The 12,539-nt window shown below is 37.2% G+C and overlaps 1 long non-coding RNA gene across 2 annotated transcripts in view; it reads right to left on the reverse strand.

The window, feature by feature from the left end:
* The window catches only part of LOC137860564 (uncharacterized), a 92,820-nt gene that overhangs the window by 52,398 nt on the left and 27,883 nt on the right, over positions 1-12,539 (reverse strand). For both annotated transcript variants that reach the window (XR_011099013.1, XR_011099012.1), the window contains exon 2: positions 1,657-1,716. This is a non-coding gene — a long non-coding RNA (uncharacterized lncRNA). The remainder of the gene's footprint in view (positions 1-1,656; positions 1,717-12,539) is intronic.

The raw sequence follows: 12,539 nt of genomic DNA on the forward strand, positions 1-12,539 counted from the left end.
ATCCAGATTTATGGCTTCCAGGAAGAAAAGCAAAGAGCTTAACACTTCCTTTTTTGTTTTATGTAATATCTCATGGAAATATCATCCATCAGCAATTGCACCACAGAGTGTTTGTTTTACTGTGAGAGTTTTCACAATGTGTCCACACAGCTTTTAGAGCCCTTGGATTTTAAAGGCCTAGAAAAGAGAAAGTAGTTTTGGTTGGATATAAAAATGAATATTTATAAAAAATAAAACTACTTTCCCTGCTTGAAGAAGGAGAAAAAGTCTTGTTAAATCTGCCAAAAGCCTTTGGATTTGAAAAATGATGACTCCAGGAGCACTGTCATACACATAATACTAAACAGCATATCAGACACTCCTTCTGAATACAGTAAAAATAGAAGAGTTCTGCAAATCAGAACAGGAAGGCTTTGTGTGCCTACCCAAGAGCCAGTACTGCTCCTCCATAATTACCTGCAAAGGTCCTTTCTATTAGTCCAGTGCCATTTCCCACTTTGTGGGTTTACAATCAAGTAGCAGACCTTCCAAAGCTGACAGAAGATAGTCTCTCTCTCTGGTGTGCTGAGATGACCCACCCCTCAATAACTTTGAAAGGACCCTTGCTCAGATTAAAAAAAAAAAAAAAAAAAAAAAAAAAAAAAAACAGCATGTTGTGTAGGTACTCATTTGGAGAGTGTCAGAACAGGGGCATCCCAAAAAGTTTTCAAGGGATCATTCTTGAAAGGCAGGAAGGAGGGCTCTGTACCTGATGCAATAAAAAGAAGCAAGACCATGGTAACAGCAGTACATCTCTTCCCCAAGGAGTAGTGCTGAGTGCTAAACAATCACACCACAAAAAAAAAAACAAAAAAAAAAAAAAAACACTCTGAAGGAATAACCATAAACCCCAACCTACATTACTCACATCTAGAAATACTCACCTGTGATGCCAGCAGAAAAGCAGAAAGCTCACAGCAACCTCTTTGCTGTTAGGACTACATTAGACTGTTAATTACTAAGGCTGTCAATTACTAAGTTCATACAAGTAAAGCTTTCAGAGATTTTGCTGATACTGGCATCACACTGGCAGTACTAGCACTACTGGTAGTACTTCACACCAGCTTTTACTTAGCAGTGTCCAAGTCTCACATCAGATGATCAATTAAGGAAGCCAACAAGTGTCGTTTTTGTTTCTTTGTTTGCTTTACTTTGCTCTTTATGTAAATACTACTCCAGGTATAGAACAGTTCCCATGGACTGCTCAAGCACATAGTGACAGGTGTAGCTGGATCCATCAGTCATGCAGAGAAAGACTGCACTGGGCACTAACAGGGGAATTCTACTTGAGTAGAGAGAAAGAGATATCCAGTGTCCTCCTCTAATGTCACTGAGTACACATACTTAAAATGCAGCATTTCAGACTCTGTCACAAGGAGCTACTCTACCATGAGGACAAGATTTCTCTCCTTGGTTTCCTGTGTTTTCATGAATCTTTCTTATGAATGGTCCCCTCTGGTTCAGGAAACCATCTGTAGTTCTCCCTTAATATGTCCATCAGAGTCCATACAGACTTGTCTTCATGATCAGTGTTTGATAGCTTTTCTAATAATGTCAGTTCATCTCTGATCCTTTTTTCCACAAGGACTTCCTTTTTTTTCTTTCTGTAAACCTTACCTTTCTATTGCCAGCATGACTGCTTCTCCTCTCTTTAACAAAGATATTGCCATGGAACAACTGAAAAAAAAAAAAAAAAAAAATCAAAAAGAACAAGATGTACCGTAATCAACCACAGAGGAATTAAGTGATGGTTAGGTGTTCGGTTCCCCTCCCTGCTCCTCCACCCTGACCAGTGAAATGGAGGGAGTAAAACACTCCTCCAGTTTAACTTGTGTAATGAAACCTTTTCTGAGGTTCTGAGTCAGTCAATACTTTTAAAGAACCATACATGAAATAATTTCAATAGAAAAGCTGGAGACTCAGTGTTTCCTTAATCTTGTCATAAAGCAGCAAGAACTGTTCAATATCTTATATGAAAGATCATGAAAATAAAAGAGCCTTAGCCCAGCATACCATTCAGTGAATTCCTGAATAGGTAAATAAAAGGATCAGATCATTAGGGGAGGAAGGTGGACAGTTCCTATTGATCCTCCCAAGGTCACAATTATTTATAATTTCCTTGATTACAAGCAAGAGGGGTCAAATCACTTTTGTAGCACGTAAGTGTTTTGTGTCATTTTTCAGCTGGTGAGTTAAAGGATTGCTTTTTCCCCTCTAACTCCAAATGGGCTATTGTTGTTAATGTCTGTTAAGTTCACAGAGTATGCAATATTAAGGAATATAAGATATTTATAATAAGTTATAACAGAGCTATGACCCAAACAAATCAGATATAAAATTTTAATGAATCGGTCTCTGAGTCTATTAATTTAGTTATAGGGTACAAAACTAGCAAATACATTTTCTCTCTTTCAGATACTAAAACCAGGGTCAGATGTGTTGTATACGACTAAAAAAAAAAAAAGTCTTTTCTTTTCTAAGAAAAATATAGATCTCCTGGAAAAAAGCCTAAGAAAATTAATAGGAATTTTAAAACATTCTACAGTCTATAATGTAAATTCAAATCTGTTTTCTGTATCATTATTAAACTGCTGATAGAATTCAGTACCAAGCATGGCATTTTTTTCCAGTGAATAGATGAATTAATCAATGAAGGGGGTTCTTGTTTGTTCATTTTAAGAGTTGGTTTGCTAACATAACGTAACCTGGAACACATAATAGTTGTACACAAATTCAATACTCTCTAATGAACATCATTCCAACTATGTGACTATGTCTTTAATGCAGATTTGTTTTGCTCCTTCCTCTCCCTCTCCTTCACTTTTACACTCAAATTTCTCATTGCGTCTTTACTTGACTCAATTACCCTCCAGGATAATCTATCCATACTTTTCTACAGACGCACTTAATTAATAGCGCTGCCATTATATTACTACTGTCAGAAATGTTACATTGGAAAATATTAGAGGTTATTTAATTACACTGTATTAACCATTAATTCCCATCAAAATTATATTCCTGCATGCCCCCATTCTTACAGAAATAAACATAAGAGATTTAATTCTCTCTTTTCCCTGGCTCTTGATTACTAACACCAATGCTGTGTAATTGAAATTACACCTCCTTGAACCAAACTAATCCTGATTTCTCCCAGAAACACCAGCTCAGATACAGTTAGTGGTGTTACCACCATGTGTTACATGGAGGTCTGAGTGCCTCATCTCCACCAAAGCAGCTCCTCGGGCAGCAGTGACCTTGAGAACTGCTCTAGATGGCTGCCAGAGGACAACGTGTTCGGCATCCACTCTTAAGATCTCCTGCCAGCTCTACCCAGTACAAGTTTACACAAATAGCGTTGTGCCTGAGTCTGCTTTGCCATTATTTTAAGAAAGCCTGGGCTTTGCACAGGCAATTGGCAGTGTCACATCCATGCCAGTATGGCTTTGTATGTACTTTGGGATATTCTACAAATACTCTAGATTATAGATTATGCACTAACATATTTGTTGTCCTTTGTGATTCTTTGCAGCCTCCAGGATTATTATTTTAGTTTTTCAATTGCCCTATAAACTATTAAAAACTCCCATAAACACAAATATTAATGTACTAATAATGCATGCTCTTATACGCTGTGGAATGACTTACTTTTACTACAGTTCTGCTTTGTATATTTGTACTATAAAAACAGCATCTTGTCATTTTATATTCATGTTATCTCAATTATTTTAATAACATTAATTAAGTTTTAAGTTTACAAGTTAAATGTTGTTTACTTTTCTGCCAGCCAACATGCAAGTACAGTTTCAAATCTGAGAGTCAAGCTGGGTCATCTCTTACTTCAGTCAGCAGAAGTTGAATCTGCAAGTTAACTCCTTACTTAGTATTATCTGTGAAAATTCCCAGAGCACTTCCTGGTTGGGGCACACTATGCTCAAGATTTTCCTGTTTGGAAAAAAACTGGAGAAGTGAGAGAGAATTCCTAGCAGCTACTTTCTTAATTGGTAAGAAAGGTATTAAAAACAGATACCACACTCCATAAGATTTAACCTTCAAAAGCCTTGATTCGTGACTCCTTTCTATGAAATGACTGCTCACTGGGATTTCTGTGCTCTGTTCCCCATGCACTAAAAAGCACATGAAGAAGTCATCCCCAACAGAATGGAATCAACTGAAATTTCTCCCAAAATGTGTTTTGAAACAATCTCTTGCTGTTATACAACATGGAGAACCTTATTCACCAGGAAAATAATAATAATCATCCTCCTCCTCCTCCTCTAGTCTCATTTACATGTATAACAATATTTTTGAAAATGTTTATGTCATAATATTTGGAAAACGCAAGTGAAAGGTGGAAATCCAGAAGAACTGAAAATCAAACTTGTCTGGATTCACTGCCTCTAACCCACACTTTGGTGGAAGTTAATTCAGGATGCCAGGATCCACCATCCATGAAGACATGCAAACGGAGGACCAGAAACTAAAAGTGGAAGGGCTCCAGTTGAAATTTTAACATCTACATGACAAATAAGGCTCCTCTGCAGAAACTTACAACAGCTGCAGCAAAATGGAAGCACATCATGTGTCTGTGATAACACTTTCCTGTGAGAACATCACCTGGTGCTCAGTACAGTCACTCACTTTCCATGGCTGACATGGCCAGAGTTAGAGCACTGCACTTGCTGTAGTTAGTTCCACTCAAAGAGCAAGCAGGCAGTCAGAAGTTACTGTTGAAAGGCTTGCAGTGAGTGAGGTAAACATGTTCCTCACAACAAAGCTAAAGCACTTTAACTCATATTACGGTTAAATTAATAACATTCCACATCCTATGCTATGTGGAAGGAATTTTAAACCATCTTCTCATTTAATTTCTCACTACCAACTACCTTGGACACTGTCTATATCTCATAAACAGTTTACTGAAAATGCAAATAGTTTGTTGTCCAATTACTCAGCTTACATTCTTCACCATTCTGAAGCAAGACATTTTAGCAAGGAAACCCAAAAGTTTTGTGAGTGATGAATCAACAAAAACAACTAATTGCATTAAATTGCATTAAATATCTTAATGAAAACATTTATACCAGAAATTCTTTCCACTAGGAAGACACTTCCCAAATTACAACACTTAAATGCAAAGCTTTTAAAAGTACTAGCAAAGAAAACTATTATACCTGCGGGCTTGCAATCACCTGTGCATAATGGCACACACTGATACTTCCATTATGCAAAAGAAGCCACTTAGGTGCATAACACCAAGCAACGGTGTAAGCTCTACGTAAAGAAATACATTTTCTTACTTTGCCATTATGATAGTTAACCACCAAAAAACTTTGAGACTGTTCCTTCTGTCTGAAGATTTAGCTCTCGGGGAGCACAAACAAAATCCTTGGACAAGTTCTGCCTATGTAAAATTTTAAAGAGATATTACACAAAGAATTATGACCCCTTCCTGATAAAATGCATCACATGGTTAATTATTAAATGAAATAGATCTAAAATGTTTTCACAATGGGCAGGAAAATTTCAAAAAGCATGTATGTACTGTTAACAACCATTTAGTAGACCAAATACTATTGCTTCAGTAAGTAGAAGAACAAAATACCAAATAGAAGCTGTTGGCCCTGATGGCCACATGGGAATGCCAAATTCTAAAGCCGATGTTGGCTTGCCACCATCCCCGCCATTGCTGGAGGACTGGTTCTCAAGGCCTTCAGCTGGGAAAGGAGGAGAAGGCAAGGTCACCAGCAGCCACCATGGCACCAAGATAATTTTCAGTGGAAACTATTCATAATGAAATATGTAATGAAATACATAATGAAATACCTCTTTTCCTCACTTGCCTCCAGTAGAGCCCAACTGCAGAGGTCAGGAACACTGTAGGTGTTTTTTAAATGGTGCAGAAGTACAGCATAGATTTTAATTTTCAGCTTTTAGAAAATAGCTTCCTTTTTTGATCTCAGACCTCACTCCAAGAGGAGGAGCAGGAGAAGTCTGCAGACGCAGTGCTGCAAACATCACTACCCCCACAGTATCCCAACTGGGAATAACCATGAGCATGTGAACCTCACCAATTCCCGCTCCGTGATTGTTGGGGTATGGAATACAAAGATTATAAAACAGTTTTAAAATGTTCTTTTCTCTCCACTCAGCATTGTCATTTACATAATCACCACTCACTACATTTAGGTTTAATCCTAATTATGAGCAAACAAGCACTTATAATCTCAAAAAGCAACTTTAACATATTAATGCCTATTAGCTATTAAGGCCTGTTAAAGTCCATTTTCTTTCTTCCAAAAATCAATTAGCCAACCAACTATGAGTTTTATTAACAGCTACTCTTCCAGGCATTAGCATAGCAAGAGTACAACACTATAGATTTTTTGCTACAGGAGTAATGAACTACATAGGAAAAAAAAAAAAAAAAAAAAAAAAAAAGAAAAAGTTATTTTGTGGAAAAATTGTAAAGAAATTCTGTATTAAAGCAGCAGGGGAAAGGATTTAGAAGCTGTATGGCAGCTGTTTCAAATAACAATCATTTGCAACTCTACTACAGATTTTTGGCTTTAGCTTGATAAAGTAACACAAATCTTTATGAACTCTATACTGTTGAATTTTGGATTACAGTATTACAGTGAGGGCTGTTTGTTTCAGATACACAGAAGACAGTAAAGCTCATTTTCAAACAAAATTATCCAACTATCAGAAAGCTATGTAGAGATGAAAAAATATTGGGAAGAAATTCATAGTAGAAGCAAGTTACAGAAACATTGCCTTGTTTGTGTACAGTTTAGTACAGTGCATGTATACAGTGTGGCTTTTTGTATTTACAGACCATCATTAAGTGTTTTATGAGCACTCCAATGCTGTTAAAAAGTTGATTTTTTTTCTTGAAGAAAAGCAGACACTCATTTTCCTTCTGCACCTGTTGCTTTGTTCATTTTTTAAGCAGCATTGTGGCCTATGGAGGGTACTGTATAACTAGATACAAAGCAATAGTTTTCATTTGTTTACAGTGATGGTGCAACTTACTGAAAAAGGGTTGACTCACATTTTACGTCAACTTGTCTTTAGCTCATCTTGTTCCTTTAGGTTATCCTAGCTATTCACCACCTGGAATTACATGCAAAAATGAATCCCAAATTCATCTGACTTGCTGCCTTCTCTCTCATATTTGCCCAGCTCCCACCACAAAGCATGAGAGGACTTTTTTTTAACTGTTAAGGGTCTAGAAGGACATAGGCTTACTTCTGTTTTTATTCAAATCCTTTGTTATCCTTCACCTGAATGGGAAGCATCAAATATTTTAAGGTTTTTGCTCATTTGCAAGAGTTGTGTACATATATGACAGAATTATGAAAAGAAGACAGTCTAAAACAGCAGATGTTGGATTTCCACCTATGAAACATTTCTGTGGCCCATTGCCACAAGGCCCGCAGGGCTGGGGCTGGGCCACGCAGGCCTGCCTCAGGCCTGGGCTGCCAGGATCACAATCTTACCTCATGGACTTCCCACACCACACACACAACAAAGACTTTCGAAGCCCTTACCCATCTCAGTACACATCACAGAATGAAAAGCTGCCTTAGACCACGTGGGGCTCTGCTAAAATTGTGTCTGAGCTCAGGTCTTTGAAAGCAGGTCATAAATGTTCAAACTGCCCACACATGTTTCATTCCTCCCTTGTAAATGAGCTACCTAACACCTGCTCGGCTAACCCATGCAACTTCACTGTTCTCCAGAACAGTTTTTGTTTTCGAAATGCCCAGCCTTTTCCTCCTAAAGTCTACCCTTAATACAGAAAATGGGCTTTTAATGTCTTTTGTGCCACAGTTTATCTGTTATAAAGGTAAAATATTTCAGACAATGCTGTGACTAACATTAAGAAAATACTTAGGATAGTGGACCATGGATGGCTGTCAGATTAGTTTCAAGCAGCAGAAATACACGCTTGTGAAAATGGCAAGGTCTAACAAATATAAAGGATCTTTGACACCAGAATTCATAAATGACATGTATTTCTTCTGTCAGCAAGCTGTATTGTTTCCTCTTAAAGTGTTATAGCATCCAAAAGATACCTTAAAACATAACTCAAGGTACTATAAATAATGGTCAAAGGAAAATAACAAATATAGACAATCTGGTGACCTGAAGCTCATCAGGGATGATTACTGCCCAAATGCAATATTTTAAAACCCAAGAGTTCTTTAATTGTTACAGATTTTTCACACTTCCAACAGCATACATTTTTAATGCTACGTTGAAAAAATGTTTATAACCACTAAAAGTGTTTAGTGGTTATGTAGGAATCAGAAACGTAATGGAAGTTTATGGGATAAATTAATTTGCATCAAAGTAACTACAGATTTCCATGGCATTTGCTGCACACACACCCCCCCCCCCCCTCCCCCAACAAAGCTATTCCCATTTTGCGATAACATTCATGAATACAAAACCACAGAAGTAGGAGAGAGTAAAGGAATGACCAGGATATCTCTTGCTGAGTTTGTACAGCCTCTACAGACACACTTCACAGCCATACAGCATTCTCTTTGGTGCCTACTTATGCTGAATTAATATTTCTCCACTGAGGACAAACACTTTGAAACAAAAATGGATTAAATGTGTTGCTCAAGTTTCCAGAGAGATATAACAGCTATATTAATAGTGACCATATTTAGGGAAAAACACACAAAAAAAAAAAAAAAGAGTTATTTTTATTTGTTGCTCTTAAGGAAACTTGGAGTCAAGATCAAAGGGCACTTTGATTTGTTTGAAAGTTGTAAATGATCCATTTCCAGATTTTATAAAGTTAGTGTGCAATCTGTGAATACTTGTGCCATAATCGAGAAGGAAGGCTCTTCAGCTTCACATGTCAATGCTGTAAACATGTAAATCTGGAAAATATTTTCCAAGCAGACAGCCACGTGTAAAATTTACAGAACCTGTCATGAAAGAACTGCAGCTGCAGAAGTGCAAACTTCTTGCTACGTCTTGAAGAACCCAGATGGGGGGATGTGAGATTTTTTTCCCATCGTGGAGGGTTCCAGCTGGACTGAGTTGGTGGTGCCATCAACTTCTAAAGCAACACTTCACCCAGTAATGAAACACTGATTATCCAACCACAAACAGCAGAACAGAGGAATCTCTTCAAAAATGAAATTTAAAAAATCTTAAGTTAATTACAGCAGTCTTTCAAACCGGCTGTGAGCTAATTTATGACCATTTTGCAACATGTCCAGATGTCACTGTGCTGAGACCACCAAAGTTATGAGGAGAAAAAAAAAAAAAAAGTAAAAACATCTATTCAGAATTTAACAGCAGTCCAGAGATGCTCTTGAAAAGCAAATGCATGAAACTGAGTTTTGAAATACATGTATTTATATTCTGCATGTATGTGTATCTACACACACACACGTATGCATACACACACCTTAGACTCCTCCTGTGCAATCTTAGGTGGAATAAAGCTTTGACCACCACTTCAGCCAAGTCATTGCAGAGAAATGGGAGAGTCATGTCCCTCCCTTCTAACCCTACATTCTTGGGTGTTAGACACTGTACCCCTATTCAGCTCTACCCACCATGTTTGAAAAGACCAGTGCAGAAAGTATTACCACTGTAAGCCTACAAGGAGGATAATACTGGAAAGGCCAAAGAGGAGCGTTAAGTACATCCTACCTCCCCATGTTCCTGCATGCCACCTGGTCATCTATTCTTTACGAGCTCAACCTTTTTGAAGACGCCAGGAAATATGGGGACTGATATGCAGCAAAAATCTTTGCCAATGTTTTTAGCATAATTATACAAAACTATCCACCACAGCTCAGTGCAGTAGAAATAGTTAAGTGGAGAACCCTGTGATCATTTTTCAAAAGGGCCAAAAAAAAAAAAAAAAAAAAAACTCAGTTCCCAATTGAGGTAAACAATCCTATTCACACTGCCATTTTACACAAGTGTGAATGGAGGTGAAAAAAACCTAAGCAGGCTCAAATCAAAATGGCTATTAAAGCATGAACCTAAAAAGATACAGTTCTCAAATCTAAATCCATGGACCTCCCTATACTGGTTCACAAAGGGTTTTGGTTCAAAGTTCACTCCCTGACACTGAAGCCACTTCTGGGATATCATCTGGGCTACCAGAACTATGCAGGATTTGCTTCTCATTTACAGTTATATTAAAAAACTCTTAGAATATATTTAAAAATGACACATATAAACTAACAGATGGCACAGAAACCAATGACAATTTGATGAATATAGGAATCAGTGCAACTATTTCTAACACCACTAATATGTATTATTTGTGATATGTAATACTCTGCTATACTATACACTATTTCAAAATGAAATCTGAACTTAAATGCCAATATCCTCTCCTTCTGGCTTCTCACTTTATGACACTAACATAGGATCTCATTCACCAAGCCAATTGAAATTTTAATAAAAGAAAGCTGGAGTTTCTAATAAACTCCCGCAGCGAGCAGATAATACTAAACATCTTTAGCAGCATGGTGTTTTTTATTATTATTTTAGTTGTATATTAATATGCTAGTATTTGTAAACTCTCTAGTGTCACCAGATTTATTTCAAAAGGCTTCTCTGTATTCTTCTTTTGTGAAAAGTTTATGTGACAACGAAATAATAATTTTAGTGGGTCTTTGCTATATAGCTGTCTAAACCAAGAGAAGAAGATATATCTAACCTTAAAAAGGAAAGTATTGATATTATTTATTTGCCATTTGGGAGGACAGTGTATTGAATTTTCTTGTTGAGGGTAAAATTATAACAGCAAGACTGGCAGCATTCACCGTGTGAAGATTTATTACAGACTGTGCCACAGAGAAACGCACGTGCTTCTCCCTCCCTCAGTCTTGCACACGGAGCCGGAGGAAAACGCCCAGACACCAACCACTGCTCCCAGGCAGCAGTGCACTGCGTAGCTGCGGCTAGAGAGACTGCACTAAATACTTTCCAGGAGTCATCTGCATTACTCACGCTCCCACCAACAGCCGTCCACCCACTGGAAGGCACCGGAGCTAAGACTCAGGCCTGCGTTTTCCGCCTTGATAGCAAAGAGCTTTTTCCCCATGGGAGCCTTCCTGCTACTGGTCTGCTCAATCTCCTCCTTTCCTCTAGGCTTGGATGATTTTAACACTGCCAGCATTAGCAGTTGCAAGAGACCCAATAAAGCCTTTGAAATCAATCCCAAAATGGCCCTTTGTCTTCAGCAGACTTCAGGGTAAGACATCTAGGAATCAAGTTTTCCTCTTCTGAGCACAAAAATCTGTCTACAGCATTTAATTCAAGCAGGTTACACCCTGTATTTGTATGGCAAATCAATTAGCAGCATGTTTAACAACATACATATAAAACCTTGTGCTAATTTTCATAGATATTAAATTTAGCTTTCAGTTGCTGAAAACACACATACGCAACTTTTTTATCTCATTTTGTGATAATAACTGTGATTGTCAATGACAAAAAATTACTTCTTTGATTCCTAAGCTGCCTGCACACTACCATTAATTCATTATCTCTTTCATCTTATTAGTTATGTGCTTAAACTATACACTGTGCAAACATTAATTTGAACAGTCACCTGCCCTTAAAATGCCAGAGTTTGTATCAGGTTTTGGCAACTTTAAAAAAAACTGCATTCATTGGCTTGCAAATGAAATGTATTCACAGAAAAAAATTCCTCCCATAAGCAGAAGCAGCTCATCATTAACATTCAAGGAATGTGAACACAGGCTTCATAGAAAACCATTAAAATATAAGGCAGCTTTCAGCCTATTTTAAGAATTTCAGAGAAATTTTGCATTTTCTTTCCCATGATGCCATGGTGATGTCAGGCTGCATTTCAAATAAAATGACAATGAAATCATTTCAATTCCATGCAATGTGCAAAAAAAAGTCAATTTTTCTCTTGGCAAACTGAAGTCTAAAGTAATTAAGCACTGCTGTGTGGGTGGCAGCTTCCTCCTCTGAAGTCAGCCTGAGATAATTACCATATTAAAGTCAAAACATCATGTGCTGTGCTGATAGATAGATGGATGGAGAGATTGGGCATCTATTAAATGATCCATTTTGTTATGCTCCCTGGGAAATGTGCCATTGATGCCAATTAAAAATATATATTCCAAGTGAGTATTTCTAAGTGACAAAACTTCTATTCAGTAAATTGAATTTATTATTTACTGATCATGAAGTACTTAAAGACATAAAAATCCAGATAGATAAGAACCTAGGAAGAGAATTATATACTTTACTAAGTTTACAAACCCCTCATTACCCAATTGCCATATTCACATCATGTGCTCTACAACACAATTTTTAGCTGAGATACCAGGCTATTTCCTTCCATCCTGAAATCCTTAACTAAGAGAGAAGTACAATACAGAAGATAAAACAAACATTTTCTAAAACTTCCGAATTCACAAATGTTCTACTGGAAAAAAAAAAAAAAAAAAAAAAAAAAAAGTTTTTCAATATTATTA

This window comes from Anas acuta, chromosome 8 (genome assembly GCF_963932015.1).
Source record: "Anas acuta chromosome 8, bAnaAcu1.1, whole genome shotgun sequence".
NCBI lineage: Eukaryota > Metazoa > Chordata > Aves > Anseriformes > Anatidae > Anas > Anas acuta.